Raw genomic sequence first — 12,759 nt, forward strand, 5'->3', positions numbered from 1 at the left:
GGGGAAGGAGCTTATCTTGATCCTTCTCAAGGACGTGTACCGAAGGAATTTTGACATTCCTTTGGAAACCATGTAGGAGAACACATTGGAAATTTCTATTTTCCATGTGTTTTCCAAAGGGCCTACGACATCGTCATGCACTTTGGCCATGACTTCTCCCTGCTTCTAAAGGAGGGCATGAAGATACTTGGATTGAGGTGGTTTCCGAGATTCAAGGTCTTCAAGGGCAAGCTCCGTAGCGTGCACTGAGAGGGCAGGGAATATACCGAAGTATAATTCAGTGAAGCAGATAGAATCATGCCCTACAACCTGACACTCCAGAATACCATCCTGGAGCTGGTTGTAAAGAGGCAGCTGTGCTTCGAGACGGGAGTCCAGAGGTACAGGGAGTGGGGCATGCCTTGGCTGTCTCACATATTGCAGAGGCTTGGTCACAGGCGGAGGCACCCCCAAACGCCTAGCGACGAAGACAAGCAGCTTCGGCTGCTGACATTCGTCAGCTGCATCGCGTTCATACAAAACAACACTTTTGTGGTGTTCAGATCCCTGATTGACCTCTACAGGACCTGCCCAGTCACCATTAAGGGCCTAAGGGAGCTCAAGATATTGGGCAACTTTACTCTGCCGCTGAATGTCAAAGGGCTCCAGCTGTACCAGCTGGGACCCGACATTCCATTTAAGGTGGGTGAGGCTAGGGTTGCCCCAGCAGCACCCATGAACCAGGAACCAGCCAGGGAGGAGGAGGAACTGGAGGTTGCTGATTGTCAGCTCCTGGTCCAAGAGGACCCGCTCCCAGAGCGATCACACACAATGGTGTTGCCGGCCAACACCAGCAAGCTGTGGTCGAGCCGGGAGTTGGCACTTCTTGTAGGCTTGACTCGTGGGCAGGCGTACCGTCAATATGTGAAGGCCGCCCAAGAAGCTGGGTTCCCAGTTAGGACGCTGAAGGCCTTCGAGCACCGGTGGAAACTGGTCAGGGCGTCTGAGGGTTAGGGTTAGGTCTAGGTTATTTCTTTTACATTTTTAACTTTTTTGTTCCACGCATGAGCGTGAGACCTGATATTTGGCAACCATAAGTCGTGGTGTTTTTGTATATAGTTGTGGTGTGTAGTAGTGTGTTATAGTGTGTTCCTCAGTGGAAGGACTGACGGCGCTTTGTAGTGTGTTATAGTGTGTACCTCAGTGGAAGGACTGACGGCGCTTTGTACTAAGCTGCAGAGACAATATGAGGATACATGGGATTCCCGAAAACCATGAAACAGCTAACCCTTTGCCCTATTTGTCTAACGCTATTCCTAAGTGGTTCCCAGAGCTAGGTTCAGTGGAAATAATGTGCGCCCATCGAGTTGGTCCAGAAAAGGAAAATTCCCACCACAAGCCGATCCCACGCACCATTCTGTTGAAGCTGCTACGATTCACGGACCGAGATAAGATACTGGCCGCAGCGTGTAAAACAGCTGTAGAGTTGGATGGGACGGCAATCCGGTTTTCCCAGGACTACAGCAAGCAGACCTTCGCTCGCAGACTGGCTTTCTCCGACGTGATTGGTGCGCTACAGAAGATGGGTTTCCGTACATTCCTGCAGTATCCTGCTAAACTGAAAGTGATGCGAGGGACAGCCACCCACTTCTTTGAAACTCCACAGGAGGCGGAAGACTTTAAGCAGACTTTTAATGGCTAAGTATTGCTGACATTTGAAAGATTGATGTTGTCTTGCTACTGTCATTGACCGAAAGTGTTTCTTACTGTCCTTGTTTAATCATCGCTAGTTTAAGTTACTTGACGTTGTAATTTAGGAACAGCCTACAAATGTAGCTTATAGTTTTGCTCACCTAATAATTTTTGACCTACTAATTACAATGTGGTATATAGTTGTCTGATCAATGAGGGGGGATTGTGGGGGTTTTGATGGAGGGTTGCTACTGTACTCAAGGATCACGGGTCCAATGCTTTGGGGTACACCAAGCTCGTTAGGAGCTGATGGGAAATGTTGTGTTGTACTGCTCTCTAACGTTCTTTGTAGGGCTTTGGTTCCAAGTTTAATTCAAAAATAATTCAGTAAAAATGCATGGATTCTAGTTGCTGCTACTGGAAGAAACTGTAATCCATGCATTTCCACTGAATTATTTTTGGAATCTGATCTCTTATCATACCTGTTCATTCTTACTCGTTGCTCGACTTATCGTGACTAAATTCAAGATGGCTGCAAACGCTTAAACTTTCGTGGAAGATACTGTCTGTATAAATCGCCTTGTAAGTAAACTACCAGTGCTTTTTCAAAGTTCTCAATGTCTCGTTTTAAATGTCAGGGCCCTCTTAAGTCTACCAATGAAGTGTGGAGATACATTGAGCCTCGTAAATGGTGTAAAACAGTGATTTATTTGCATGGCTAGCCCGATGCCGAAGCACCACCATTGAAAAAGCTGTTGGTAGCATCGGCTAACTAGCCAGATTTTTGGAGTGCAGGGGACAAGCCGAGATGGGCTATGAGACATACGTTCACACTCGGTATCATGTTTCAATACACTTTAGGTCAATATCACACCGGAATTCTCCTTTAATAACAATAAGAAGGTAAACATTTTAAGGATGCATTTTAAATATTTAATAAAAAACTTTATTTTTCAACCCCCTTGCAGGAGGGTGACTTTGTGTCGCCCTCTGAGTTTGAGGACGATGGGCACAGCCCTCTTCCTTCTCCACCTCCACCTCCACTTTCACCACCACCCCAGGGCTTGCTCCCCAGACAGCCCAGACTGTGGCTGGAGAATGATATGGATGGCTACCTTGGTGACGAGGAAGATAGCGATGAGGATGATGAAAATTTGTAATTTTGTATATTCTTTATCTTCTTCGGCCCTTATTGCTTAGTTGTGCTTTTTATATTATATACTTTTAATTACTTTTTCTGCTGCTATTGAATGTTTGTGTGTTGTCTGTATTCTACTGTGACCTTGAATTATGTGTAATGTGTAATAAACGTGTAACTGTGATAAATGTGTATAACTGTGTAATAACCGTGTACTGGAGTATGGGATTGGGTTAGGTTAGGTTAGGATTAGGGGTTAGGTTAGGTTAGGAAATTAGAATTCAAATTTTATTTTAGTGTGTAGTTGGTTTGACTATTGTGCACTGGCCAGTTGTTCTCGCCCCACTATTCCCATCTAAAAGTTAAAAAGAAGAGATAAAAGAGAGGAGCTATAAAAGACACAGAGTGGTTTAAAACTTTAATTTAATTTTTCATTAAGACCTTGTGGGTGTAGTGTTTGAAGTTTTAAAATCCACAATCTCTCTGTTCTTTTCCTCTGTAAAATTGTCCAGCCTGGGTTCCCTTCAATCGTATGCGAATCTGCAGCTAGCGTAACATGTTCATCACATATGACTCTTTCATTAGCGGGTTTTCACTCTTGGCCCCTTAGTGGCAGCATGGGAGAATGACAGTCTGTTACATGTTCATCACATACGACTCTTAAGTTAGCGCTTGGAGGTTTGCTAGGGCCGGAATCATATACGAACCCGCAGGTATACCATGGGTTTGAGATTTTTTCGGCTCTGCTTAAGGCTTTTAACCCTTTATGAGGTTAGCTTAAGTGGGGCACAGTGCACCAGTACTTATCGGTGCTTAAGCCTGGTTGTCCATGGGGGGGGTGGTGTTTGCCACTTTGTGTTGCGGGCTTAGCATAGAGGGTGTTAGCTAGTTTGATTAGCGTGTTTAATTTGGGTTAAGTTTAGGAGTCCTATCAAGAGAAAAAAATATGAGAAGATTAAATGGAAAAGACATTTTCATCAAATATTTTAATATTCGGTTTTTGAACACAAGGTATAAATAGGGGTGCTCTGGCTTGAGTGCCATTCAGAGCTGCACAGGACCAGGCGATTGTAGATAGCATTTCACTAGCAATTCGCTATCGCTAGTCCTTGCACTGTGTCCATTGCTAGTCATTGTCATTGCTAGTATTGCTAGCTAGTCATTGCCATTGCTAGTATTGCTAGTACTGCCCATCCAGTACAATGGAAGTTGAAGATGTTGACACTGGCCATGTTGTCACGGCCATTGAGAACATCAGCAACCTTGAAGCCGCTTGGGCTCTGGCGCTGTGAGGCTTTTGTGAAAGGGGTGTTGGATCACGTAGGAAATTTCAAGTTCCCGTGCGTGTTTTAAAAGGGCCGAGGCTGGCCCCGGCAGTGGCGCGACTGGCTGGGGCACCCAGACGCCCGGCGACCGGGTTCGATTCCCGCCCCGTGGTCCTTTCCGGATCCCACCCCGACTCTCTCTCCCACTCACTTCCTGTCAATCTCCACTATCCTATATAATTAAAGGCATAAAAAGCCCAAAAAATATATACTTTAAAAGGGCCGAAGCTATGGTCACCTCTGCTGGGTTGGACATGACGCTCCTCCTAATAGAGGGACTGGTTGCTGTCGGGATAAGGTGGTTCCCCGCCTTAAAATACTTTGAGGGGAGGACCAGGCGGGTTAATTGGGACGGGAGGTAATTTCTGGAGGTTTTTAACAACGATAGAGACCGGTTGACGACAACCAACCTGTCACTCCAGAATGAAATCATCCGGTTCATTGTGGACCGGAACCTGTCGTTCGACTCGGGGATGCAATGGTATCGGGAGTGGGGGATGCCGTGGATCCCCGATGTCCTACAAAGGCTCTCCTTCCATCTTCAGTTGCCCCAAAACCCGCAGGACGAGGACAGACAACTGAAGCTCATGACTTTCGTGAGCTGCATAGGCCTTATACAGAACGGGACATTTGTCGAATTTGAGCGGCTGTTGGATCTTTATAGGACCTTACCTATGACAATCAAATGGGCTCAAGGATGCAAAAGTCTTCGGAAATTTCATGCTGCCCCATAACATCAAGGGGATGCAGCTGTACCAGTTCGGACCGGGCATTTCCTATAAAGTAGGTCCTGAGAGGGTGGGCCCAGCTGTGCAGCAAAATCCTCCGGCAGAGGAGAGCGATCCAGAGCCGGAAGAAATGCAGCTGTTGCAGGAAGAGGACCACGTCCCTGAGCGCTCAAGGGCAATGGTTATGCCTGCAAACACCAGCCGAGTGTGGTCTGCCAGGGAGCTTAGTTTGGTGCCACTGACTGGGGAGGGAAGACTGGCATACAGCCAGTACTTGAAGAGCTGCCAGGACCTTGGGTTGCTTGCTAGGTCGTTCAGGGCCTTTAAGCAAAAGAGATTAGAAATGCAGAGTTAGAGTTAGGGTTAGTGTTTTTATTTTACTTTGTTTTGACTTTTTATTTACACGCATGAGTGTGTGAGACCTGATGATGGCAACCGTAAGTCGTGTTTTTGGCTAGGGTTAGATTAGAGTTGAGGTTGTATATAGTTTTAGTGTGGTTTGCTGTGGTTTGCTGTGTGTGTAGTTAGTGTGTAGGTTAGTTTAGTTTAAATAAAAAGGGCTGCTTATACAGAAACCTCCACGTGGTGCAGCCTGGAAACTGCTGATTGGTAATATATACCAACAGCAGGCTAATATCTGTATACAAGGTACCAACAAGCACGAAACATATGGAAACCATGTCCAATGCATTCCTCTCATCAATACATATCCATTGACTCCCATTATGAATCGTTTTTTTCCAAAAGTGGGTTCTGAAAAAAGTTCCCACAGAAAGTGTATAGGAGTACGTTTTAGGGTTAGGTTTAGGAAATTAGAATTAAAATTTATTTTGGTGGGTAGTTGTTTTGACTATTATGCACTGGCCAGTTGTTCTCGCCCCACTATTCCCATCTAAAAATCAAATAAAAGTTAAAAAGAAGAAATAAAAGAGAGGAGCTATAACCCTAGTCTGTCAACTCGTACAGGGCCTTGTATGTCATGTCCCCATGGACTCCGAACCCCACCAGCGTGTCGTCCAGGCCCCTCATGGTCTGGGGACTGCCCTCGATCATCCTACGCCTGTCGATGGCTGCCACCAAAATGCATCTGTAATTTATTTACTTACTTGCCCTTGTGGTAAATCATATGTGGGCAAAACATCTAGAGATCTAAAAATGCGGATTGCAGAGCACAGAAGTACTAAGATGTAAGAACTTAAATTATCCTGTAGCAGCTCATTTTGTGGAGTTTAATCACCCCATTTCTTCATTAAAATACATTGGAATCGAGAAGGTGACTCTGCCCCCTAGGGGTGGTAACCTAGATCTGTTGTTATCAAGAAGGGAACATTTTTGGATTCACCATCTTAGAACTCTAGCACCTCACGGTTTGAATGTGGATTTTGATTTAAAATGTTTCTTGTGATTGATTTAAAATGTGTCTTGTGATTGATACTTGACATATAGACTTACTATGATTAACGGATGATATTATTTATGATGATCCATTTGGACTGATGCTGTAATATTGTCTTTTGATCTTTGATCTTTTTCTTTTGTTTTTTCCTCCTAAAATAACAGAATGTAGTACTAAAGATGTGGACTATGATTGAAAAAAACTTATGTTGATTGTTATGTGAAAACCTTGTGTCCAACCCTTCATTGTAACCAATTGAACACTAATTGACACCTGTTTGTAACCTAATTATGTGTCAGGTGGGAGCAATTAAGCTTCCCCTTTAAAAGGCAAGGTACTACCTGTTATTTTACACGTGACCTGAGGAAGGCCGACAGGCCGAAACGTTGTCACATTAAAGGCTTATTTGTGTAACTCGGGAGTGTGCGGCACTTCTCTCCTTTTGCCACCAAAATGCAGTCAATGTTTGTTGGTAATTATGAATATCTTGTGCTTGGACAGACATGGATCAAGTCTGACACACATTGTTTTGAGCTTGGCTGTGCCTGCTTTATTAAATCAGAAATGTCTTTTTTGCACTCATTGATGGTTTTGGTTGCTGCTAAAGAGGAAGAATAAAAAGAACTAGAAAATGTAATTCCAGGGTAGGCCAGGTTGAAATCTATTTTAAAGTTAACCAATAATCAGGGAGAAACCAGATGTCTACTGAATTTGCATTCTTATAGAACTTATAGAATTGCTGTCTTATCTATCTATTTATCAGTTTTAATTCTGAACTGGCAGCAACAGCTAGGCCTCAGTTATTGGTATTAGGTCAAATTTGATGGTGATACTACACTGAAGAATAAAAGAGATGATCAGTTTTAGATAGAACTTCGGTTAGAATCCTGATTTTCACACAGCACAGCTCAGGTCTAAAAACAGAGGTCTAACAGCACAGCTAAGTTTCACAGATGTCACAACACAGGTATGATTCAAAAGTATGAATAGTTGACAAATACGATTCACAGGTATACATGTTCCATATAGTTTAATCCTCACACAACAATATAGTTCTCAGAATATCTCAGTGTTGATCTCAGATAAGTCTCAGTATGGTTAAATGGTATGTGCACAGATATGTTGAGATATGGTAGCAACATTGTCAGAGATGTATGGTTGACAGGTGTGCACACAGACAGGCACACACGTAATGTCATACACGGTCATCACCACTGGTCTGGTCTGGAGCCTAAAAGGCAAAAGCAAACAAGTTTAACAGTTATACCAAAACAAGGAATGTCTGCAATTGTACAATTGTTCAATACAACTAAGGTATTTAAGTGAAGTTGTTACATTACATTAGGCTGACACATTATAACCTAACGAATAACATGGGTAAACAGTTTAAGGTTTTTAAACAATTCTCTCAACAATTCTAGGACAATTAAAAAAAGTAGAGTAGGCCTACAATACAATTGTTGCACCATCAAGCCACTGGTAGTTAAATACTAGCATAATATTAAATTGCAAACAAAGCAGAATTCTGTGTTTTATTGTTTTCAGTTTTAGTATAGGTGATGGCTAATCAATTTTTAAAAAATATAAAACGTAAACAGCTTAGAAAACTTTGCAGGCAAAGTGTTTGTTGTTGATGTCGATAATCATATGAGTAAGGACGGATCATTTCCTACAGATTACGATGTACTAGAACTGTGGGGTGTACTACGAATCTCGATTAGTGGGTTAGCGAGGTATGTTGCGCTCAAAGCTAGGGTATGCTGTGACACGAAAGTGGATTTGTTTTAGTGTCGCTATATCACCATGGCATCTTATGCTGTCGACCAAACCTGGTCTGGAGGAGGTTATGTGCTAAGTTATAGCTCAAATCGTGTAATCTACTGCCCACTGACCAATCAATTGTCTTAAAAACGAAGTTATCTCACGTGTAGGATTCTGTCATATATCTTACAGGTGGAGCTCCGCCTCTACTAACATTTTGGATCTCGAATGCGCTTTAATAGTGCTGTGCGTGCAAATATCCCACTGTGGACATGCATACCATACAACAACTGATGACAATTGATTTATTTGATGTTATATGTTAGACACAAAAAATTACCGCAGTGTAGATTAAGTTATCGCTCATGAATGCGGAAGTAATTGTTTTTAAATAGCGGCGGTCTTGTGCGTCTCCACGTTTCACGATTGGCCAATGTCATCCCAACACCGAGAACGCACACAAATCTGAGATGAAAGCCTAGTTTGACAAATATATCACATAACTGCTATCGTAGTATCACTTAACGTATACCCCTGAGTCAAGGCTTTGTCAAGCCTCGATATGTCTACATAGCCTAGATATGTCTAACGTGCTTCGTAGTATACCCCACTGGAAAGCTTGATTCATGTGCCAGGCTACACTTTAATTACAGTGCATGAAAAGTTGCTTTGGATAAAAGCATCTGCTAAATGCATACATGTAATGTAATGTAATATTCACCTGTCCAGGACATGGTTCTGTTTCCCAGGGCTACCAGGAACATTGTTCAGCTGCAATACAAACAAACAGGGATTTATGTAAGTTTCCTTACCCCTAAGCTTGGATCATCTACAGAAACAACAGCAATGAAAACAACAAATACACACACACAAAACAAGTTAAGAAAAAAACATACCACTTCTTTTTCATTTGTAACGACATCTGCCATGGAGCGTCCTGGGTTATTGAGCACAAAAAAGCCTTTGCTCTCCAATCTCTCAATGAGTCCACGGCAGGGATCTGCGCTGTTCATTAACTCCGCGATCTCACCGTATTCCCAACTTCTGGCCACCTTGGTCCAGTCTTTTTGGGATGTCTTTGCTTGCCTGAGTCGTTCTTTCCGCATTTCCTCCGTGTCTTTTTTCATGCAGACCTTTCTCATATGCGTGGACAAGTTTCCATACGGCTTTTTGCATTTAAGGCAGTAAATGATTTGCCTGTCAGGTCCGTCCCTATGAAAAACATAAATAAACAATGATTTACACACTGTTACAACTGGCTCATGCAGACACGTGCAGAAACAACGGAAAAGTGGATAGGCCTAAAGAGGTTCATCACAATCCACATACACAGAGTCATGAGATCACTGGGATGTGCAATCCCATTTTTAAAATATCAACCTGCCAGGGACTGCAGATGAAAACTAGTTAGTGACTAAATCTGGTGCATTTACATGTTAAGGTCCTGTTGATTAATGTACACTGTTCCTTTCTTTCTTAAAATACATGTAAATAGACAATTGAGATGTATTATTAAGGAATTAGCAAGTATTCAGCGTTTTCTAATTCTTACATTGTATGCCACTTCAACAGCTGTCGATTTAAGTCAAACAACAAATGCACTTCAAGGCAGGGGTTACCTAGAAATCAAAATGAAAAATGAAGGAAATTACACTGTTATTACATGATACTGTTATAAGCAAACTTTTCACAGAATGAGGTGAATTTAGATAGATAGATAGATAGATAGATAGATACTTTATTGATCCCCAGTGGAAATTCAAGGTCTCAGTAGCACACAGACAATACACACACATTCACTAACAGCAGAAAAAGTAATTAAAGTATATAATATAAAAACACAACTAAGCAAGGACAGTAGAAGAGAAATAATATACTAAATATACTAAAATACAAATTATACTAACTAACACTTTATCTAAATCAATTCTAAAAAACAGTATACACATAGTGTTGATTAATCAATCAAGAGGCACTTGCAATGACTGAGGCAGGGACTGAGCCTGTTATTCTCTGTGCATAGTAAGGTAAGGTAAGGTTCTCTGTGTGAGTGAGTGCAATGGTGATAGTGGTCATGGTGATAGTGCAAATGAGTAAGTCCAACAGTGTAACAATGCAGTAATAAAGTCTAATATATATATATATATATATAACTATTTTAAGAAAAGGTATAAGTGTGGCCACAGCTCGGCTGTGGCATGGAGGGAGGGGTTATGCTAATGTGCTATCAGTGAGGCAGAAAGACAGTGGTAAAAGTTGCTAGTGGATTTAGTCACTCACTTTCTGTGTGTCTGCCACTGTCCCCAGCAACAAAAGAGGTGTGTCTTAAAGTGTGTGTGTGTGTGTCTGTGTGTGTGTGTGTCGCACCCCCGCGATCTCCTCCTTTTGTGATCTCCACTGGTATTATACTACCTGTGAAGTCCGTGTGCATTATTCGCTGGCTGCTACCCGAACTGGCTATGTACTCCGGTAAGAGAGTCGCTGCAACCTTTGGTTTCGTTCAACAGATTTATTGAAATCCAGTTCCAGCAGGTGAATAAAGTGCTTGTTGCTTGCAATGGTATGTGTTCTTTGTGTGTTTAAGTGGGGGGTGTTTGTGTGTGTGTGTGTGTGTGTGTGTGTGGTTTTCTGTAAATAAAGAAATACAAAATATATAAATATAAATTGTACATAAAGAATATAACATACATAAATATACATAAATATATACATATGTTTGCACAAAATATACAGACTAATGAGCACTCGACAATATTCACTCTGCAATATACATAATTGCTATGCAATAAATAATTGCTGTGCAAACAACCGAAATGCTGAACGGCAATGGGAATCAACAGAAACCAATGCAGTAGAAATCTGGAGCTGCACCGTGTCTTTATAAACATTAACCACTAGATGGCACTCTAAGACCACGTATGGAGCATAACAGTAGCCTTCAGATCCAATAGTCATGTGACCGACTAGTGGCGCGAATATCACGAACATACACGAATATAACTAAATTGGCAACACTATCGCGAGTGCAACAGTTGGACTAATACTCAGCAGAATCGTAATTCACAAGTGTACTACAACATTGTATGAACATTCATCCATGAATAAAGGTATTACTATAACTACTGAATGTTATATTTGTGCAACAGGTTACTAGCATTACAACAGACATGAGCATGCTATACTGCAACTGTAGGCTACTAAAGTAAAATACCGTCAAGTTGACTACACAAAACAAGATACATCTAACACCAGTATGGAAAATAGTTGTACACTTACGTTTTCAATAACGCACACGGCAACACAACAGAACGTTTATATGATTAACGTGCAACATTAAGAGCAGCTGTACTCGTGTTTGGCAACGAACTACAAAGGAAAAGGAGTATTTGGCGCATGTGCACAATCTGTGAGTCTAAGGAGGACGTAGGCTCATCTGTCCAGCAGGGAGTTTTCCACACTACCCCTCCCCCAAATAGGTCAATGGGACCAGTAAAAATTGGTTTCTTGCTTCCTACAAATCTCTGACAACATATTCAATCTTACATTTTAGAAGATTCACATTTTAGACGATACTTTTATGTCTCTGTGACAAAAACTCGCGGAGCTCTAATAGTAAGCCTAAAAGTACAAAAAAAAGGCTATAGGTATGTATCTCACCGGCGGGATAGAGACGTCTCTGATGCTCAGTGTTGGGGAGTAATGAGATAGGCTACATGTAGGCTAATTGCGTTAGGTAATTTAATTACAAAATAAATGTAACAGTTATACATTACAGTTACTGGAGAAAAATGTGGGTTTGTTTGATAGCGTTAACCTTTACTTTTTTTTTTCTTCTGACCTAGTCGGAGAACAGGGAGCTTGTTACCACTCCAGAGCCGAAGTTATCCGTACTCGGGGCTAAATCCCTGACATTCTATCTGAAAGTGGTTAGCAAATGAACGAGGATTTTGGTTTTATCTGCGGATTTATTTTTGCATTATTTTGAATATGACTAGCTCCAGTCTCAACAGCACGTTCCACACGCATCTCATTCTCAGTTCGAAAAACCTCTCCGCTTTCTCTCACTCCATCCCTGCGCACGGGGCTCTCTTAAAAGTGACCCCAAAGACTTCGTTTACAGGCCTTAACATCACTGCACTGACAAACTTTATCATCCAACAAATCAAGTTTCCATGGGCTTACCTTTAGCTGATTCCTTTGCTGCTGATAATTCTTCGTTGCTGTCTGTAAGCTCACGTCTTCTCAGTTAAAGACGGGGTGTGTGTGCCTGTTTTAAGGGCGGGCTGGCGTCATGTTTTGGAGGTCGCTCTGCAATGATAGGCGAGACAAGGATAGCCTAAAAGACTGCTCTATGGCAATACTGCTCCCCTATGGCGATATTGGTGAGCAGATTAAACATCCATACTTGCGCCAAGTAGGCTAAATTATTGTAAACCTTGATATGTTCAGGGGAGGATAGTAGTATAAGGATTCGCATTACAAACGAAGTTCGAACTGAAAAGCGTGTTTATTCACCAGCCACAACGCCAAATCTAACTTTCCCTCTTCTTCCTTGCCACTTCCTCTCTCCATGCTAAGCATTCTGGGCCTTGTAGTTCTGGCCAGGTATTACAGTTCTTACATTATCTAGCAAGATACTTTCCTACAAAGCCACTTCCCATGACATACCTTGCGACTGTCTCAAAGCCATCATTGCCCTTAACAATGTGGACTATCCTATCCACACATCCATTGTTACTG

The 12,759-nt window shown here is 42.1% G+C and overlaps 1 long non-coding RNA gene across 2 annotated transcripts; it reads right to left on the reverse strand.

Annotated features, from left to right (window-relative positions):
• Positions 1-9,116: 9,116 nt before the first annotated feature.
• LOC125296591 lies at positions 9,117-12,252 on the reverse strand. 2 transcript variants are annotated; one of them, XR_007193806.1, is made up of 4 exons: positions 11,296-11,382; positions 10,300-10,647; positions 9,572-9,638; positions 9,117-9,231 (listed from the first exon to the last, which is right to left on the reverse strand). It is a non-coding gene; the product is annotated as an uncharacterized LOC125296591 (long non-coding RNA). The 2 variants fall into 2 exon arrangements; XR_007193807.1 differs by lacking the exons at positions 10,300-10,647; positions 11,296-11,382 and adding an exon at positions 12,202-12,252.
• Between the last annotated feature and the right edge of the window lie 507 nt (positions 12,253-12,759).

The sequence above is a fragment of the Alosa alosa genome, chromosome 6, assembly GCF_017589495.1.
Source record: "Alosa alosa isolate M-15738 ecotype Scorff River chromosome 6, AALO_Geno_1.1, whole genome shotgun sequence".
In the NCBI taxonomy this organism is placed as follows: domain Eukaryota; kingdom Metazoa; phylum Chordata; class Actinopteri; order Clupeiformes; family Clupeidae; genus Alosa; species Alosa alosa.